Genomic DNA, 12505 nt, shown 5'->3' on the forward strand with positions numbered 1-12505 from the left:
AGGATGAACTGTGCTTAAAATAATCAAGATGTCACTGATCAGACCAGTGCATGACCAATTTCAAGATGACTGTCAGAGCTGACTGCTGTTTCTGCATGTAGCCCCCTCTCTCCAGCCATAAAAGCTCTTGCCCACTAATTGTCATTGGGGGGAAGTCCGCCTTTGGACAAGAACCTCTCACCCCTGCCACCGGGTGCCAGACTCTGAAGCAAAGCAAACTTTCCTTCCCACCAACCTCGCCTCTTTATTGGCTTTAGATTGGTGAGCCAGGTGGAAGCCCACTTTTTGTAACAGGTTTTGGCGCCCACGTGGGGCTGCCGCGCTCTCGCGACATCTGGCTCCCCGGGTTTTCAAGCAGAGCCGCGGCCATGTCAGCGCCGGAATCGACGTGACGTGCCTGCTGCTCCCTGCTCCTGGCTAGCTGGCCCCCAGAGGGGGATTTGGGGGACATTCCTAGCAGCTCCGGAAACCATTTGTTTCAGGGATCCTCCCTGTGTCTCCCCTGCTCAACACTGGCTGGCAACGTATGCATTTCCTCAGTGGAACATAAAGATGCTTCTGGACAAGCTGACGGCTCCAAGACTGAGTAAGTCCACCGGTGTGCACCCAGGCAGCCTTCTCTTTTGAACACAGAATGCTATTTGGGCCTTTTCTAGTTGGTTCTGATGTCTGTTTGCCATTGGGGACTGTTTGTGAGCACTGGTTGTGATTTGGGTATTTTGCTGGTTGGTTCTGATTTGTGTCTACCATTGAGGACCGTTTGTGAGCGCAAATTGCTATTTGGGCATTTTGCCATTTGTTTCTGATGTCTGTCTGCCATTGCAGACTATTTGTGAGCACTAAGTGTCATTTGGGTATTTTGCCAGTTGGTTCTGATGTGTATCTACCATGGAGTACTTCTGTGTTGAAGGAGTGTTTGGGACTCTGTATTGGTCATTCTCTTGGAGGATTTGTGACCGTTCTGTCTTCTGGTGTGTGAATGTGTACTCCCATTTGTGTGATTGGTATTCTTGTTGCCTTTTGCAAAATGAGAAATTCAGATTCGATTCATTAGAAATATTTTAGTTATGAAACTATGACTAAAGACAAAGATGATTTTTTAAAACACTGTGTGGCCCTAAGTTTTCAAACTCCAGAAAAAAATTAGTTAAGACGAAACTCTTTTGAAATTCCCAAACTGGTTAGTTTTCCATATGCAGTTAGAGAAAACCAGCTTAATAAAATATTTCTTCAGAATTCTATTCCTGAGAAAAAAAAATACGCCTAAGAGAAAGTTTGAAGTTAACTCTTATCTTGTCCTTGAAAACAAACACAGCTCTCTTTGCCCGAGACTTCAGCCTTGGGTTAATTAGTAAAACTTCAAGCCACGGGGTGGGGGTGGAGAGAGAAAGGGGGTTTAAGTTTATTAAACACGCATCTTGTACCACATTAAAGAGGAGTAGTGCTACAAGAAAAAAATGTATGTTTTTAGAGGTTATGGAATATGTTCTTAAGTTCACTAGCCAAAAATGCTGGTATAACAGTTCAATTCCTTGTTTCTTGGTCTTGGTTTTTAAGGATTAAAAATTGTAATATGTAAAAATGATAAGGGAAGCATTTCAGTATGTAAAGCAAGTAGGATATATGTTGGTGGGAGAAAATATTTAAAAAATGGGGATATTTTTGTTGAGGAAAAATATGATAATTTTTTCCTAGAGTTGGCTGTTTCTAAATGGAATAAATATGAATACAGAAAATGATAAATGGCTTGTAAAAGAGAAACTTGGATTAAAAATTTTTGTACATTTCAGAGTTAAGATTAGATTAAATTTAATTAGGTGAATAAACTTTATTATTAATAGTAAACTGATTCAAGATTGGAATTTGGTTTTCTCTGTTAAGAGAACAAAGGAAGGAGTTCCCGTTGTGGCGCAGCAGAAATGAATCCAACTAGGAACCATGAGGTTGCGTGTTTGATCCCTGGCCTTGCTGCTCAGTGGGTTAAGGATCCGGTGTTGCCGTGAGCTGTGGTGTAGGTCAAAGACACGGCTTGGATCTGGCATTGCTGTGGCTGTGGTGTAGGCCAGCAGCTACGGCTCCGATTATGCTGTGGGTGTGGCCCTAAAAAGGCGAAAGACAAAAAAAAAAAAAAACAAAAAAAAACAGAGGAATATTGCACTGCCTTTGCTAATAGATTGCAAGTTTCTTTTCCTAGCTAACTGAGTTTTCCTGGGTCTCCTGAAGCATCTCGGAGAGAAATATTGGTAGGAAATTTCGAAAATTATCATGAAAAGTTATTGCTTCACCCCCAACAATATTTTTGACTCCAATGTTCAGGGTGAAAAAAATAATTGTCTAGTGAAGTTGTTCCAGAGTATAATTACGCTGGGTTTACTGCTACAAGCACGTTACAACGTTTGTTTGACAATTGGGTATAATTGCTCAAATGTATAGCCTGTAAAATGTTTCCCCATCAACATACCTCTGTACATGGTTGTTATGTCTGATTAGTTTTCCCACAATTTGACTAACTAGACAAATATATAAACAAAAATAGGTCTACCACTGAGGGACATGAATAGACCCAGAGCAGGCAACTGAGCCACTCTGGCAATGTTGGAAAATTATATTGATTATCAGTACTTTCTCTGGAAAGATTTATAATTAAAAGGGAAAAATGGTGGAAGAAATTTTCACATATTGAGGTATGGAGAAGTCATTCTGGCTTCTGCATTATTGAGTTTGAACTTTGGACTAACCCAAACAGCCTATTTATGGCCTATTAAACATACAGTGTACATCTGCTTTAATCATTAGAGAAAAAATACATTCAGAAAATAGTACACCAATACGTTTCGATTATTATCCTCATTGTAATATCTGCTAATTTTCAAATGTTTGTCCAGGTACCATGACAAGGCAATCAAAGAGAGAGGTAATGTCTTCATAATACACAATATGGATGCTAAGCTTGGAGCTTGGGATTTTTTCCAACTCTGTGTCAATTCCCCAAATTAGGTAAATGAGGTCATCACCCCATTTCCTCAAAGAGCTGGGAAAAATTGCAGCAAAAATGGAAATGAAAACCGAGTTCCTTGGCCACGTTTATGATTCACCTCTCTATCCAAAACTTTATTCCTTTCTTGCTCTGTACCTGTCTCTCCTCAAGATTGAGGTGTATCAAAGAAAAGGGGGGATTGAAACGGAGTAGGACCCTATGGTCCTTCCCTGCCCCCATGACCCTCCACCTGCCTTTTTTCTGTAGAAAAACTTTAGCCAAAAAAAAAAAAAGTATAATCAGAGAAATGAAAAAATACAGAAGCAAAGGAAAACAAACAGGACAAAACAAGAATAGTTTAGTCTATAAGCAAAGTCAAGGATCTTTAGTTCCTTTTCTCAAGGGCTATGGATAACATTGAGCCATTTCCTGAGAGGGATCTTGTAGAGACTGAAACCTCCACCAGGTGGAAGAAGTTAACTGCACGATGTCCAGACTGTAGCCACGCCATAAGCGGCCACCATCCCAGGAACTAGCCTCAAAGATGTGGGAACAATTGACCTTGGAACTGAGGAGACCTGTGCTTAAAACAATTAGGTGATGCTGATCAGACCACCCCATGACCAATTTCAAGAAGACTGTCAGAGCTGACTGTGCTGTTTCTTCCTGTAGCTGCCTCCCCGGGGGCATAAAAGCTTTGCCCACTAATTGTCAGTGGGAGGAGTTAGCCTTTGGACAGGAGTCTGCCCCCCCACCCCCACCTTCAATTGCTGGCATCCAAAAAAAGGAAACTTTCCTTGCTACCAACCTTGCCTCTTCACTGGCTTTAGAACTGTGAGCAGCTGAACCTACTTTCAGTAGCACTTTTCTCTCCAGTAAATACCTGCAAATGGAATGGCTAAGTCATAGTTAAATGTAACTTTTTAAAGCTACCAAAATATTTTCCAAAGTGGTTGTTTCCCCTTCCATTCTGTGCATGGCCACCAGCTTTGAAGAGTCCACTCATGCTACTTTCTTCCAGAAAAACCCTCACAGATACACCCAAATAATGTTTGCTTAATTATCTGAGGATCTGGTGGTTCAGTCAAATTGACATAAAATTAACCGTCACAGTCCCAAATTGGAAAAATAAATAGGAAAATAACAGGGGGAGCACTGTAATAACCTATAAACATTTATTATTACAAATGTAAGGAAAATTAATATTATCTGTATGAAAATATGCAGGTCTGATTGGCCAGATGGTTAAAAGATATGAGCAGATGGTTTGCACCAGGGAAAAAACAAATAGTGAACAAACACTTGGGAAAATGTTTAGCTTCTCTAATAATTAAAGAACTGCAAATTAAAAGAGCCCAGTACACTACCTCCTACATATTAAATTAATAATTGATTTTAAAAAGACCAAGTTAACAGTGTTTGGGAAACTTGGGTATACTCATACATTGATTGTAGAAATTGTGGCATAATTTTTCTGGAGAGAAACCTAACAACATGTACCAAATATCAAAGAACTCATTATATCCTTCCATATAATGCTCCATGGAGCAAATCCCAAAGAAGGAATTCAATAAAGGGAAATACTTGATTTTTGCAAAGATGTTTATATCTCTGCTTTTCATGATAATAGAAGCACCCCAAACCATTAACAGGTAGGAAACGGCTAAGTAAATCTTGACATAGTAATACAATGAAACATTGTATAGCTAGTAAAACTTCAAATATGAAGATTATCTGGGTCTCTGGATTTATGGAATGATCTATATGAAATAATGTCAACGAAAAAACGTAGAACATGGGGTTCCCTGGTGGTGCACTGGGTTAAGGATGCAGTGTTGTCACTGCAGTGGCTCAGGTTGCTGCTGTGACATAGGTTGGATTCCTGGCTTGGGAATTTCTTCATGCCGCAGGTGCAGCCTCGCCCGCCAAAAAATAAATAAATTAGAAAATGGAAGTATACACAATTCTTAAACACTATTTCAGAAAACATTACTGATATTTTGATGTATTTCAATCTTTTTCATACATATTGTAGTTAATATGTTTTAATTACTTCCCTTCTCCCTGAATTAAACTCTGATTTTTTTTTTTTTTTTTTTTTTGCTTTTTAGGGCCACACCCACAGGATATGGAGGTTCCCAGCCTACGGGTGGAATCAGAGCTTTATCCGCTGGCCTACACCAGAGTCACAGCAATGTAGGATCCCAGCCACGTCTGCAGCCTACAGCATAGCTCACTGTAATGCCTAATCCCCGACCCACTGAGCGAGGCCAGGGATCAAACATGCATCCTAATGAATACTAGTCAGATTCATTTCTGCTGCACCACAACGGGAATTCCTGATTTTTTTTTTTTTTTTTTTATCTTGAAATACACTCCTTCCCCAATCCCTTGTGCCCAGTTAGGTGATTTGGATAGGATGGATCTACAGCAAGATCCATCAAGCAACTTTAGTCTTTCAGACATTTGGAGTCAAATAATTCTGTGGAGGGTATTGAGGCTGGGGGATAGTTGTGCAATGCATTATATGATGTTTAGTAGCATTTCTGGTTTCTACCCACTAGATGCCAGTAGTTAACATCCAGTTGTGACACTGCCAAATGTCCCCTGCGGGGAACCACTGACAGGATACAGATGACTGTATTCTAAAACAGTTTAACTGCTGTTTAATGTGCTTTAAAATCTGTCAGTATGCCTTTAGCGCTTGATTTTATTATTCAGTATTTTGGTTTTTAAAGATTTATTGCAATAGACAGACAGATATTAATCTACTTCATTCATTTTAACTGCTGTATAAAATGCATTGTATTGCCAAATCAGAGGATATCTGTTATCCTACTTAGAAACAGTAGGATGCTTTCATTCTTTGCTTATTGCAAACTACACTACCGTACTACAAATGAATGACTTGGTACACTCCTTATTGTTCATGCAAAATTACTTTAGAGTAGAGATGTAGAAGTGGATATACTGGATCAAAGTGTAATGTACCTTCCTTTTCCTAAGACTTCATCAGTGGCTCTTCAAAGTGGTGGTATCAGCAATGCGTATTAGTCCTTGTTTCCCCACATCTTCACCAGTCCTTGATGTTACGAGATTTGCTAATTTTTGCCAATATGATGGGTACAAAATGGGATTTCGTTGATTTCTAATTTTCATTTCCCTGATCGTTAATGGGGTTAAGAATCTTTTCAGATGCTTAATAGCCACTAATGCACAATTTTTGTGAATTGTTGGAATTCTTGTCTCTTTTTTTTAGACTGTTTCTGTTTTGTTACAGCCTTATTGGATTTCTTTATTATTATGCAGTTATGGATAACGGTATGGGCTGTAATTATTTTTCCTCGTTACGTAATTTTTTTTTCTTTTCTTTCTTTCTTTCTTTTTTTTTTTTTTTTTTTGCTTTTTAGGGCCACACCTGTGGGATATGGAAATTCACATGCTAGGGGTCTAATTGGATTTGCAGCTGCCAGCCACAGCCACAGCCACAGCCACAGCAGCACAGGATCTGAGCCGTGTCTGCAACCTCCACCACAGGTCACAACAACGCTGGATCCTTAATCCTCTGAGCAAGGCCAGGGGTTGAACATGCATCCTCATGGATACTAGTGAGATTTGTAACCCTCTGGGCCACAGTGGGAGCTCTGTCTTTACATGATTTTAATTTTTACTTTGCTAATGATATATTTGTACAGAAGTTTTAATTTTTAAGTATTTAGATTTATCTGCCTTTATAGTTTATGTTCTTTTATTGTATGTATGTATATAATTTTCCACAAACAATACATACTACTATTATCAAAATGTATGTATTCTTTTCCAACTTGCTTTTCTCACTCAGTATTTTGTTTTAAAATTTTACCTGTTGGAGTTCCCGTCCTGGTGCAGTGGTTAACGAATCCGACTGGGAACCATGAGGTTGCGGGTTCGCTCCCTGCCCTTGCTCAGTGGGTTAGTGGTGTAGGTCGCAGGTGAGGCTCAGATCCTGCGTTGCTGTGGTTCTGGCGTAGTCTGGTGGCTATAGCTCTGATTAGACCCCTAGCCTGGGAACCTCCATATACTGCGAGAAGCAGCCCTAGAAAAGGCAAAAAGACAAAATAAAATAAATAAACTAAAATAATAAAATATTAAAAAAATAAAAATTTACCTGTATGATAAAATTTCTTTTAATGGAATCTTACCAAGATTTCATTTTCTTTTCATGGATCTTACATAATAATGATATTCTCTTATCTTCTAAAGCTTACACTTTTTTATTTTCACATTTAAGGGTTTTGTTTTTTGTTTTTTGTTTTGTTTTTGTCTTTTTAGGGCCGTACCCGTGGTATAAGGAGGTTCCTAGGGTAGGAGTCGAATTGGAACTGAAGCTGCTGGACTGCACCACAGCCACAGCAACAAGGGATCCGAGCCATGTCTGCGACCTACACCATGGCTCACAGCAACGCCAGATCCTTAACCCACTGAGCAAGGCCACCGATTGAACCCGAATCCTTATGGATACTAGTCAGGTTTGTTACCTGCTGAGCCACGATGAGAACTCCCACATTTAAGTTTTTAGTCCACCTGAAATTAATTTTTGTGTATAGTGTGAGGTATGGATCTAATTTTGTCTTCTTCTAGATGGAGAACCAATTGTCAAGAACCATTTATTAAATGTCCATTTATTAAACCATTTATTTAAAAGTCTGTTCTGTCCCACTAGCCTATTTGTTTATCCCTGTACCAATATCACACTGTTTCAATACTAAAATTTTATATGAAACTACACTAAATGGCAAATATAAATTTCCCTTCTTCAGAAATGTATTGGCTCTTGGCTCTTCGTTCATCCAAATGAAGTATAGGAGCACCTTTCATATGGAATTGAGTTGCATAAAGATAACTCTCTTGGAGCGTTGGTCAGAATTGCATTGAATTTACAAATTAAAGGACAGATAATCGCTATTTTTGATAATGTTTACTAAAGTAATGTAGCTCTCCACTTATAAGTTTAATTTTGTTTTACTACATTTTATGTTTTATTGATGAAGGAGTTAACCCATCTTTTGTTAGCTTTACTCTTAGACAACTTGTAACTTGGTTGCTATTGAATTTCATGTTCTAATTTCTCATTACTTGATGTTTATGTATTTGAATGCAATTTTGGTACATTGATATTTTTACCCAGTAATTTTGAAAAAATTCTCCACTTATATTCCACAGTTTGTCTTGAAGAGTTTCTTGAATTTTCTATGAAAACAATCTTGGTGTTACATCATCTTTCTTTCCAGTCCTTATATCTTTAACTTCTTATTGTGCCAGCTTGGACTTCCAAAAAATTTAGAACAGATGCATTAAAAGCAGGCACCCTTGTTTTGTTCCTGACGTAAGGGAATGCTTCTAACATTTCTCCAAAATGCACGGTGTTTGTTGTAGATTTTTGGTCATCTTTACTAAGGTGTAGATGTTCCCTTCTGTTCCTAGTTTACTAAGAGTTCTTGTCATGAATGAGTGTTGAATTGTAGTTGTTGGCTTTCCATATCTAGTGAGATGACCACACGGTCTTTCTATTTCCCTATGTTATTGTAGAGTATTCCATTAATAGACTTTGTACTAAAGGTAAGCCATCACTGAATCTTGAGATCAACCCAGCTTAGTCATTATGTATTTTTTTTACACAGTTTTAGATGGTTTGTCAATGTTCAATTAAGGATTTCCTCATTTACATTCAAAACTGAGTTGACATTATAATTTTCCATTCTTATGGTGCCATTGCCTGGTTTAAATATCAAACTTGCTAGCCTCACCAAAGGAATCTAGAGGCCTTATATATATTGTTCAGAATCAATCAATGTATCATAATTTTAATGGCTTCGCTATTGTTCATTTCATAATTGACTTACAAATTGAAGAAGGCAATGTATGTATAGTTTGTCAGTAATTTCATTAGTGACGATGGTAAATATTTAATAAAAGCAATTTAAAATAATCTGTTATTTTCCTAATCCATCTGGTTCCACCCTCACATCACAGAGTTTTTCTTGTCAAATTGGTATGACTGGCATTTACTTTTTTCATTGAGGCTCAGTTACTCCTCCAGAGGACAGATATACTTACTGTTCTGAAGACTGGAATCATTTCAGATGACCTGAGTTGGCCCAGGGAACTTGAGTTTGGCCTTTGACCTCCAGGGCCATCTTCTCTCTATCCCCCGAGTATGCTAATTCGTTTTTGTCCATTAAAATGTGAAGTCTTTCTCTGCTTTCTGTGCCCCTCTGGGGCTCTACTTTCGAAGGCTAATCTAAATTTGTTTCTGTGTTCTTTTTATTTATTTGATTTATCTACCTACCTATCTTCTGGCCGTGCCCATGGCATGTGGAAGTTCCCAGGCCAGGGACTGAACCCCGATACCATAGCGGTGACTCGAGCCATGGCAGTGACATTGCCAGATCCTTAACTCACTGCATCGTAAGAGAGCTGTTTCTGTGTTCTTCAAGAGAGTCAGCCCTTAATCTGACACTCTAGCGGGATGCAGAGATGTGAATTCTGAGTCTGAGAAATTTCCCTGTCAGTGCCTCCTTCCACTCATGTTCCTTTTCATGAGCTTTTCTCTTTTTCTGTGCAATACAGTTTCAGGACAGTTTCCACTTGCTTTTTGTCATAGCTTGACAAATACTCAAGCTGGTCCTTGAAACCCTAATAGCGCCCTCCTGTGGCAGAGGAATATTAAAGCAGAGAGGAAGAACTAGATTTTCCTCCAGCTGCATTTTAATTTCACTGGGTCAACTGAACAAGACTTTCAGAGGAAACATCCTTTGTACCTTTTTGCACTTTAAGCACCTTCTTCAAAAGCATGGTGGCAAATCTCTGAACATATTTACAGGGGAAGGTGAATCTTCTGTCTCCAGATGGCTTTCCACAAAGCTAATCCCACTTTGTGTTACTGGTGATTGAATTCTCCCCTGAGAAGGAAATTGTATGAGATCCATGAACATTTGATGTATGGATATTTCTAAACAGCCTGACTTGGAAAAGATTAAAACAGCCTTGTATTCCCAATCCCTCAAACCTCCTCACTGGCAGGACCCAGATTTTAATCTGCTCCAGGTGGCTAAACTCAGGAAGGCTTATAGCTCTCAGCATCTTCAATTAATGCCAAGTGTAATCATAGTTGGCAGAGTGCAGGGTGTTCTGGCACATTTCAGGGATGGGCATAGAACTTCTCTGCCAAGTCCTCAGAGTTCTACCTTTTGGATTGCAGTTTTCCTCATCAAAAGCTGCCGTGATTAATGAGCTGCAGGCAGTGTGTAATCCTGTACACTTAAAAATCAGATCATGGAAAAAAGAAAAAGTAAGAGCAAATTATTCCAGATAGCCCCCGGGGTTCTCAACCCTGGAAGCTTTGTGCAGAGCCCTTCTTTTAAGACCTTGGCCATACAGACGGCTGAGGTTGATTGAATTGTGTTGCATCGGAGTGTGAGAGGTTGCCCACTGTTCTGCATGAGTGTGGGTATTGGTTTTGATTTGACTCATGAGTTCAGAGGCATTTGGAATTGGCCACATTTAAACCAAAACGAAAGCATCAAAACATTGGATTTGAGAAGTAATCATGACTGGACTTGCCTTTGCCCTCTTGATTGCCTTCCAGTCCCAGGCAAACTGAAGCAAGATGTTTCCAGAGCCCATTATAGGGACACCTCTACAATGCAAGCTGCAGCCCTTTTGATACCACCTTCGGCAAGGCATAAAAGTCCAATTTATGTTCCAGTACTCAAAAGGAAGTTTTACCTCGAAAAATAAACATAGGAGTCGAATGTATGCTTTTCTTTAATTTGATGGCTATCGTGAGGTTAAAAAAGTGACATTTCCTAAATTCCAATGGAAAAACAAGGAATTCAGAGTTACAGAACAGATGAAGAGGAGACTAGTACTTGTATTTAAGGCCACTTTAGATCTACTACCAAGACGATGGAGTACAAATCACCTCTGGAAACTACAAGAAACTTACAACTTTTTTTTTTTTTTTTTTTTTTTATGAGAGCTGCAGCGTTTTTCTCAGGTTCTCTCTTGGGTTTTTTTTGTGTGTGGGGGGGGGTTTTAATTTTTTTTGAATTTAATTTTTTTTTCTTTTTTGCCACACGAGCAGCTTGTGGAAGTTCTTGGGCCAGGGATTGAACCTGTGTCACACAACAGTGACCAGAGCCATAATGATGAAGATGGAAGAGGCTTAACCCACTAGGTCATCAGAGAACTCCTAAACCTACAACTTTTATGATGTTGGTAATATCTTGGCTTTTATGACTAGCAAGAGGTCATAAAAGAGTGAGAAAATAGTATTCATGTGTTTGGACCAACGTAAAAAAACTTAGTTCTCCATTTTGTAAATTACTAAAGTTTGTATTTAAATTAGATTTTATTAGTCATTGTAAAGTGGTGCATTGACTTCATCACACATTGTTTTTAAAAGCTGGAGAAATGAAATTCTAATTCTGCTTTAGCACGTATGACATAAAAGGGTTTGTAATGACTTTGTTTCATGCGACTCCCCACCAGTTGGGAACGATGTAAATCTCCTGCTCCACAGTTTATAGATGGAGATAACCAAGCACGTGGACGTTAACGTGGTGTTGGTGTGATGTGAGTGTTGTGATGTGGTGTTCACGTTACAATAGCAGTGATGGAATTAAATCCGAGGTATTGTCTGTAAAGGAAGAATTCGCCTCGATATATGAAACCCGGAGCCCTCCAGGTGTTTGGGCAGAGAAGAACTGTGGAAAGACTGTCTACCAGCCTGAGGACAGAGAGAGTCCACACAAGGGTCTCAGTTTTGTCCCGTTGGATGTGGCCTTCCCTTTCGTCTTGCTCAGCTGGAAACAACAACAACAAAAGGATGTGCTGGTTCCCCCTTAGCGCAGCCCAGGCAGAGGGCAATTCCGAAAGCATGTGTAAAGGCAAAAGGAGAATCAGAAGGAGACAAAGAGACAATTAAGCCTCCTCTGCCACAGTCTGATTTCACTGTACCCAGATTCCGCTTTCTCCTGCAGCTTCCCTTCCATATAAGCTCTTCCAGTGTGCCCTCTGGAACTCCTTCTGCCATAAACAAACCCTTGCTTTGAGGCTCAGTTTACTTAGGTCTATGAAACCCATGACCTGGTCCTCAGTCCTGCCATCTATCAACCTCCAGGTCACTCTCCCACATTCACTGAGGACATTTGCACCTGGCTCATGGTCTGTCTCTCCAGCCCCACTGCTGGGCGACCTCTGAGTTCAGGCAGAGAACTGCTTGACGTCTGAACTGCAGGTCTGTTTGACTCCAAAGTTTAATATCTTCCTCTGCGTCCTCAGGGAGGCTGGAACATCAGAAGCACTAAGCTGGGTAGCATCAGTAGAAGGTGATACCCAAAGCTTTTGGTCTCAAGCAGCCAGAGTGGGAATCCCAGTCATAGACTCAGAAACACCTTGATGAATGGGGAAATAGCTCTTAGTCTTAAAATGTATTATCTGAGGCAAAGCAGATTTCCAAGCTTCTTGTTGAAACTGCTAGGAAAG

This window comes from Sus scrofa, chromosome 10 (genome assembly GCF_054392235.1).
Source record: "Sus scrofa isolate SSC_HxYL_T2T_F1_AM1 chromosome 10, Sscrofa_HxYL_maternal_Yorkshire_Landrace_v2.0, whole genome shotgun sequence".
Classification (NCBI taxonomy): domain Eukaryota; kingdom Metazoa; phylum Chordata; class Mammalia; order Artiodactyla; family Suidae; genus Sus; species Sus scrofa.